Source organism: Salmo salar, chromosome 08, assembly GCF_965601325.2.
Source record: "Salmo salar chromosome 08, fSalSal1, whole genome shotgun sequence".
In the NCBI taxonomy this organism is placed as follows: domain Eukaryota; kingdom Metazoa; phylum Chordata; class Actinopteri; order Salmoniformes; family Salmonidae; genus Salmo; species Salmo salar.
In genome coordinates, this window is record NC_138298.1 from 33,043,415 (window position 1) to 33,052,786 (window position 9,372).

The following is a 9,372-nucleotide window of genomic DNA, read 5'->3' on the forward strand; positions in this document are numbered from 1 at the left end:
GGTAACATGGGGTTCTGGGTAACATGGGGTTTGGGTAACATGGGGTTCTGGGTAACATGGGGTTCTGGTAACATGGGGTTCTGGGTAACATGGGGTTTTGGTAATATGGGGTTTTGGTAACATGGGGTTTGGGTAACATGGGGTTTGGGTAACATGGGGTTTGGGTAACATGGGGTTTTTGTATCATGGGGTTTGGGTAACATGGGGGTTTGGGTAACATGGGGTTTTGGGTAACATGGGCTTTTGGGTAACATGGGGTTTTTGTATCATGGGGTTTGGGTAACATGGGGGTTTGGGTAACATGGGGTTTTGGGTAACATGGGGGTTTGGGTAACATGGGGTTTTGGGTAACATGGGGTTTGGGTAACATGGGGTTTGGGTAACATGGGGTTTTTGTATCATGGGGTTTGGGTAACATGGGGGTTTGGGTAACATGGGGGTTTGGGTAACATGGGGGTTTGGGTAACATGGGGGTTTGGGTAACATGGGTTTTGGGTAACATGGGGTTTTGGGTAACATGGGGTTTTGGTTCATTGAAGAAACTATCTCAATTAGGTCTGTTTTGCATTCCATCAGTGGAGGCTGGAGGGAGGAGCCCTCAGAAAACTGTCTCATTGTAATGGAGTAGGTGGAACGGAGTCAAACATTTGATCTGTTTGATACCGTTCCATTCATTCCCTTCCAGCCAATACAATGAGCCAGTCCTCCTGTAGCTCCTCCCACCAGCCTCCACTGCATTCTATACATTCATTTATTGTAGTTTTTGCTTTCGTCTTCATGTCTTTATATTATTTAGTATAGCCTACTGTTAGATAATTTATCTTGAAGTGTTTCCATTATTAGTCCATGTATTATTATAATCATCTTTTCATTCTTTGTATTTTTAAACACTTCAATAAAAGGGGACATTTTTCACAAGTCAATTTGGTTTATTGTTGTAGTTTGTTTTCTATTTGATTTTTAAATCTCTCATGATGTTGATATTGATTATGATGCAGATTATTGTTATGATGTTGTGCCTTCAGAAAATATTCACACCCCTTTACTTACAAAATGGGATAAAAATAGATTTGTAATTTTTTTGTCAACGATCTACACAAAATACTCTGTCCAAGTGGAATAAAAATGGATAAAATAATTATTCAACCCCCTGAGTCAATACTTATTTGGATCACATTTGTCAGTGATTACAGCTGTGAGTCTTTCTAAGTAAGTCTAGAAGAGCTTTCCACACCTGGATTGTACAACATTTGCCCAATATTATTTAACAACATTTCTTCAAACTCTGTCTAATTAGTTATTGATCATTACTAGACAACCATTTTCAGGTCTTGCCATAGATTTTCGAGCGGATTTAAGTCAAAACTGTCACGTCCTGACCAGCAGAGGGAGCAATTGTATTAGTTTTGGTCAGGACGTGGCAGGGTTTTTGTGTGTTAAGTGTTGTGTTGGTGATTGGTCTCCCAATTGAAGGCAGGTGTGTTGAGTTGCCTTTGATTGGGAGTCCTATATAGTAGTGTGTGTTTTTCTTTGGGGTTGTGGGTAGTTGTTTTTGCACTGTGTTTTGTGAGCCTGCAAAACTGTTCCTGGTGTCGTGAGTACTGTTTATTTTTTTCCCTGTGGATGCTTTGCGTGTTTCATTAAAAGAATATGAGTATCCACATTCCCGCTGCGCCTTGGTCTTCTCTCCAGTACGACAACTGTTACAAAAACTGTAACTCGGCCACTCAGGAACAGTCACTGTTTTCTTAGTAAGCACCTTGTGTAGATTTGTCCTTGTGTTTTAGGTTATTGTCCTGCTGAAAGTTGAATTCGTAACCTAGTGTTGGTGGAAAGCAGACTGAACCATGTTTCCCTCTAGGATTTTGCCTGTGCTTCGTTCCATTCCGTGAATTTTTTTATCCTGAAAATCTCCCCAGTCCTTAACGATTACAAGCATACCCATAACATGATGCAGCCACCACAACCAGGGGGGAGGGTGCAACTCAATATTAGGAAGGTGTACTTAATGTTTTCTACACTGTATTTTTCACAATTCAATATAGTTGGTGGGGTTTATTTTCTAGTTTAGTTTCTCTCATGATGTTATAGATTATAAAATGTTACATTGATTATGATGTAGATTATTGTTAGTAGTATAGAGATTATGATGTTATTGATTATAAAACGTTACATTGATTATGATGTAGATTATTGTTAGTAGTATATAGATAATGATGTTATTGATTATAAATGTTATATTGATTATGATGTTAGTAGTATATAGATAATGATGTTATTGATTATAAATGTTATATTGATTATGATGTTGCTAGTAGTATAGAGATAATTATGTTATTGATTATTGTTAGTAGTATATAGATAATGATGTTATTGATTATAAATGTTATATTGATTATGATGTTGTTAGTAGTATATAGATAATGATGTTATTCTCTTATCTGTGTGTTACAGAGAAAGTACTTCGTGCAGGTCTGATATACAATAGATTGTGTGTGTATGCATGTGAAATAATAAAATCATACAACCAACCAATCAGTCAATAAGTTAAGTAAATACATATTGTATTTAGAGTGGCAAAGGTCTGGTACCTTGTCCAAAATGCTGAATTGTTGCACAAAAACACCTCTTGGGTGTTGTGACAACATGGATTCTTATTAAAGAAGAAGACAAGAGGGAAGACATGTTTCTTGCTGATCATTTAGGAGTTTGAGTGAGTGAGTCAGGATAAGGTCTGACCAACACAGGATACACGGAGAACAAAAAGTAACGGAGAACACAGTTCTCCATCTCCCCTCAGAAAAAATACCAAGTGTTTGTAACGGTTGTCGGGAGAGAGTAGACCAAGGCGCAGCGGAGTTAGTGTTCATCATGATTGTATTTAATTAACGTAAGAACACTGTACAAAAACAAGATATGTAGGGTATATGTAGCGTACCAGGCTTCAGGGCCTTCTCCAGGCCGTGGTAGTAGGACCAGTTACAACAGTGTTATGTAGCGTACCAGGCTTCAGGGCCTTCTCCAGGCCGTGGTAGTAGGACCAGTTACAACAGTGTTATGTAGCGTACCAGGCTTCAGGGCCTTCTCCAGGCCGTGGTAGTAGGACCAGTTACAACAGTGTTATGTAGGGTATATGTAGCGTACCAGGCTTCAGGGCCTTCTCCAGGCCGTGGTAGTAGGACCAGTTACAACAGTGTTATGTAGGGTATATGTAGCGTACCAGGCTTCAGGGCCTTCTCCAGGCCGTGGTAGTAGGACCAGTTACAACAGTGTTATGAAGGGTATATGTAGCGTACCAGGCTTCAGGGCCTTCTCCAGGCCGTGGTAGTAGGACCAGTTACAACAGTGTTATGAAGGGTATATGTAGCGTACCAGGCTTCAGGGCCTTCTCCAGGCCGTGGTAGTAGGACCAGTTACAACAGTGTTATGAAGGGTATATGTAGCGTACCAGGCTTCAGGGCCTTCTCCAGGCCGTGGTAGTAGGACCAGTTACAACAGTGTTATGTAGGGTATATGTAGCGTACCAGGCTTCAGGGCCTTCTCCAGGCTGTGGTAGTAGGACCAGTTACAACAGTGTTATGAAGGGTATATGTAGCGTACCAGGCTTCAGGGCCTTCTCCAGGCCGTGGTAGTAGGACCAGTTACAACAGTGTTATGTAGGGTATATGTAGCGTACCAGGCTTCAGGGCCTTCTCCAGGCCGTGGTAGTAGGACCAGTTACAACAGTGTTATGTAGGGTATATGTAGCGTACCAGGCTTCAGGGCCTTCTCCAGGCCGTGGTAGTAGGACCAGTTACAACAGTGTTATGTAGGCTATATGTAGCGTACCAGGCTTCAGGGCCTTCTCCAGGCTGTGGTAGTAGGACCAGTTCTCAGGGTTTCTCTCCTGTAGACGGCGGTAGACCTCAGTAGCTTCATCCAGACGATCCAGGTTCAAAAACAACTCCTACAGGGGGAATACACTGTTAGTGATCTCTGTGTGTGTTCCAGGTGTGAGTGACAGACAGAGAGACGGTGACAGGCTTCAGTCTTGGTTTCTTTGTGGATCCAAATAAAGAAATCAAATTTGTGTGATGGTTGCAAACACACACACACACACACACACACACACACACACACACACACACACACACACACACACACACACCACACACACACACACACCTCGTGTCTCCTCGACGGCCAGTTTGTCACAGATCTGTTCCTCGTAGGTGGTGAGGTTGTCCAGAGCCTCCCTATAGAGTCCAGCCTCCCTCAGCACCTGGTTCTGGTACAGCAGCAGCTCACTGTACTCATAGTCCATCTTGTCTGGAGACGTCTAGGAGAGAGAGGTTATAGCAGGGTTATGTAGTGTCTATGGTTCTGGTACAGCAGCAGCTCACTGTACTCATAGTCCATCTTGTCTGGAGACGTCTAGGAGAGAGAGGTTATAGCAGGGTTATGTAGTGTCTATGGTTCTGGTACAGCAGCAGCTCACTGTACTCATAGTCCATCTTGTCTGGAGACGTCTAGGAGAGAGAGGTTATAGCAGGGTTATGTAGTGTCTATGGTTCTGGTACTGCAGCAGCTCACTGTACTCATAGTCCACCTTGTCTGGAGACGTCTAGGAGAGAGAGGTTATAGCAGGGTTATGTAGTGTCTATGGTTCTGGTACTGCAGCAGCTCACTGTACTCATAGTCCACCTTGTCTGGAGACGTCTAGGAGAGAGAGGTTATAGCAGGGTTATGTAGTGTCTATGGTTCTGGTACTGCAGCAGCTCACTGTACTCATAGTCCACCTTGTCTGGAGACGTCTAGGAGAGAGAGGTTATAGCAGGGTTATGTAGTGTCTATGGTTCTGGTACTGCAGCAGCTCACTGTACTCATAGTCCATCTTGTCTGGAGACGTCTAGGAGCTTTGTCCTTCAGCTTCCCACATGTGGTGTGTTTCTCAGACCTGGGTTGAAATACTATTAAAAATAATTAAAATACTTTGGAGTGCTTGTTCTAGCATGCCTCGTGTCCTAGCACGCCTCGTGTCCTAGCACGCCTCGTGTCCTAGCACGCCTCGTGTTCTAGCATGCCTAGAACAAACAGATGGGTGGGTTTGTAGTTTTGCGACTATTCTATTGGTCCATTAAGCCAAACAAACTCAACCGATCGCAGACAAACTATTATGCATTATTTCAAATAGTATTTGAACCCAGGTCTGGTGTTGTGTTGGAACACTCAGGTGTTGACCTTGACACAGAAACACCAACGTGTGTTGATAACAGGCTGTGTGGCTCTCCTGTGTGTGGTGCAGAGTTGGGACGACAACAACCATTTATGGAAGACATTTTACTGATAAGTAAAATGGGGTGGCAGGTAGCCTAGTGGTTAGAGAGGCAGGTAGCCTAGTGGTTAGAGAGGCGGGTAGCCTGGTGGTTAGAGAGGCGGGTAGCCTGGTGGTTAGAGAGGCGAGTAGCCTAGTGGTTAGAGAGGCGGGTAGCCTAGTGGTTAGAGAGGCGGGTAGCCTAGTGGTTAGAGAGGCGGGTAGCCTAGTGGTTAGAGAGGCGGGTAGCCTAGTGGTTAGAGAGGCGGGTAGCCTAGTGGTTAGAGAGGCAGGTAGCCTAGTGGTTAGAGAGGCGGGTAGCCTAGTGGTTAGAGAGGCAGGTAGTCTAGTGGTAGGTAGCCTAGTGGTTAGAGAGGCAGGTAGCCTAGTGGTTAGAGGGGCAGGTAGCCTAGTGGTTAGAGGGGCAGGTAGCCTAGTGGTTAGAGAGGCAGGTAGCCTAGTGGTTAGAGAGGCAGGTAGCCTAGTGGTTAGAGAGGCAGGTAGCCTAGTGGTTAGAGAGGCAGGTAACCTAGTGGTTAGAGAGGCAGGTAGCCTAGTGGTTAGAGGGGCAGGTAACCTAGTGGTTAGAGAGGCAGGTAACCTAGTGGTTAGAGAGGCAGGTAGCCTAGTGGTTAGAGAGGCAGGTAGCCTAGTGGTTAGAGAGGCAGGTAGCCTAGTGGTTAGAGAGGCAGGTAGCCTAGTGGTTAGAGAGGCAGGTAGCCTAGTGGTTAGAGAGGCAGGTAGCCTAGTGGTTAGAGAGGCAGGTAGCCTAGTGGTTAGAGAGGCAGGTAGAGGCAGGTTGCTAAATCGAATCCCTGAGCTGACAAGGTAAAAATCTGTCGTTCTGCCCCTGAACAAGGCAGTTAACCCACTGTCCCTAGGCTGTCAATGTAAATAAGAATTTGTTCTGAACTGACTTGCCTAGTTAAATAAAGGTTAAATAAATACTAGAGATGTGAAGTTTTAAATGAGTTAAGTCTGCTAATATGGGCTACTGCTAACAAGACAATTGATAGCAACAACATTCTAGTAGTTATTTTAAAATAAAACATTTACTTGTGCACATTAATGTTACAAATGTATCGTTCAATTGGTCTTTATCATGATAATTCAGTAAATGTGTTGTGAAATTGATTGTTGAGTGTGTTTATGTGTGTTGCGGTGTGTCTGTTGTGGTGTGTGTGCTGACTGGAGGCTGGATCTAGCCTGTGTGTGTGTGTGTGCTGACTGGAGGCTGGGTCTAGCCTGTGTGTGTGTGTGTGTGTAGTGGTGTGTGTGCTGACTGGAGGCTGGGTCTAGCCTGTGTGTGTAGTGGTGGTGTGTGTGTGTGCTGACTGGAGGCTGGGTCTAGCCTGTGTGTGTGTGTGGTGGTGTGTGTGTTGACTGGAGCCTGGGTCTAGCCTGTGTGTGTGTGGTGGTGTGTGTGTGCACAGGCTAGACCCAGCCTCCAGTCAGCCACACACACACACACACACACACACACACACACACACACACACACACACACACACACACACACACACACACACACACACAGGTTAGACCCAGCCTCCAGTCAGCACACACACACCACCACTACACACACAGGCTAGACCCAGCCTCCAGTCAGCACACACACACACCACCACTACACACACAGGCTAGACCCAGCCTCCAGTCAGCACACACACACACACACACACACCCACCATCGCCAGGGTCACACACACACCAGCACACACACACACACACACCCTTCATCGCCAGGGTCTCTGTAGGGAGAGAGAAACAATGAGAGGCTTTATAAAGGGGTCTCCATCTCATCTATCCCTCTATCCCTCCCTTACCTCCATGTTCTGTGAACTTGGGGTTGGACAGGATCTGCTTGCAGAACTTGAGTCCGTTTCTGTACTGCTTGTGTGGGTAACATCGCTGGGGAGAGGAAGAGAGAAAATAGTTGATCTTCCAGGTGTTTTGAATGGCTGAAAGCCTGCATGCACCTCCCACTCCAAAGACAATGATTCAGAGAGTCAGTGACAATGTGGTTTGTGCAAGTCAGGATCTGTCACGGTAGAAAAGCATTCTTTATTCATTTACCTCAGAAAAGCTGTCTTACCAATACCAAGAGGGGGGAAGTGAGACAAAAGTGTTGACAAAAGACCCTGATATGAATGCCAAGAGTGTGCAATGCTGTCATCAAGGCAAAGGCTGGCCACCCTGAAGAATCTCAAATATAAAATATATTTTCATTTGTTTAACACTTTGTTTTGGTTACTACATGATTCCCTATCTGTTATTACATAGTTTTGATGTCTTCACTATTATTCTACAATGTAGAAAATAGTAAAAATAAAGAAAAACCCTGGAAGGATTAGGTGTTCTAAAGTTTTTGACTGGTACTGTGTGTGTGTAGGGATTGAACAGTGTTCCATCCATCCATCCATTCATTACATACATACGAGTCGTGGCCAAAAGTTTTGAGAATTAAAATTAATATTTGTGTCTGCTGCCTCAGTTTGTATGATGGCAATTTGCATATACTGCAGAATGTTATGAAGAGTGATCAGATGAATTGCAATTAATTACAAAGTCACTCTTTGCAATGCAAATGAACTGAATCCCCCAAAAACATTTCCACTGCATTTCAGCCCTGCCACAAAAGGACCAGCTGACATCATGTCAGTGATTCTCTCGTTAACACAGGTGTGAGTGTTGACGAGGACAAGGCTGGTGATCACTCTGTCATGCTGATTGAGTTCGAATAACAGACTGGAAGCTTCAAAAGGAGGGTGGTGCTTGGAATCATTGTTCTTCCTCTGTCAACCATGGTTACCTGCAAGGAAACACGTGCCATCATCATTGCTTTGCACAAAAAGGGCTTCACAGGCAAGGATATCGCTGCCAGTAAGATTGCACCTTAATCAACCATTTATCGGATCATCAAGAACTTCAAGAAGAGCGGTTCAATTGTTGTGAAGAAGGCTTCAGGGCGCCCAAGAAAGTCCAGCAAGCGCCGGGACCGTTTCCTAAAGTTGATTCAGCTGCGGGATCGGGGCACCACCAGTACAGTGCTTGTTCAGGAATGGCAGCAGGCAGGTGTGAGTGTATCTGCATGCACAGTGAGGCGAAGACTTTTGGAGGGTGGCCTGGTGTCAAGAATGGCAGCAAAGAAGCCACTTCTCTCCAGGAAAAACATCAGGGACAGACTGATATTCTGCAAAAGGTACAGGGATTGGACTGCTGAGGACTGGGGTAAAGTAATTTTCTCTGATGAATGCCCTTTCTGATTGTTTGGGGCATCCGGAAAAAATCTTGTCCGGAGAAGACAAGGTGAGCGCTACCATCAGTCCTGTGTCATGCCAACAGTAAAGCATCCTGAGACCATTCATGTGTGGGGTTGCTTCTCAGCCAATGGAGTGGGCTCACTCACAATTTTGCCTAAGAACACAGCCATGAATAAAGAATGGTACCAACACATCCTCCGAGAGCAACTTCTCCCAACCATCCAGGAACAGTTTGGTGACGAACAATGCCTTTTCCAGCATGATGGAGCACCTTGCCATAAGGCAAAAGTGATAACTAAGTGGCTCGGGGTACAAAACATCGATATTTTGGGTCCATGGCCAGGAAACTCCCCAGACCTTAATCCCATTGAGAACTTGTGGTCAATCCTGAAGAGACGGGTGGACAAACAAAAACCCACAAATTCTGACAAACTCCAAGCATTGATTATGCAAGAAAGGGCTGCCATCAGTCAGGATGTGGCCCAGAAGTTCATTGACAGCATGCCAGGGTGGATTGCAGAGGTCTTGAAAAAGAAGGGTCAACATTGCAAATATTGACTCTTTGCATCAACTTCATGTAATTGTCAATAAAAGCCTTTGACACTTATGAAATGCTTGTAATTATACTTCAGTATTCCATAGTAACATCTGACAAAAATGTCTAAAGACACTGAAGCAGCAAACTTTGTGAACATTAATATTTGTGTCATTCTCAAAACTTTTGGCCACGACTGTACATATATATATTGTTTTCTTTCACTTTTTTTGGAGCGCAAGGATTTCTCCGTACCCTGTAATGACACCTTTAACCCTGTA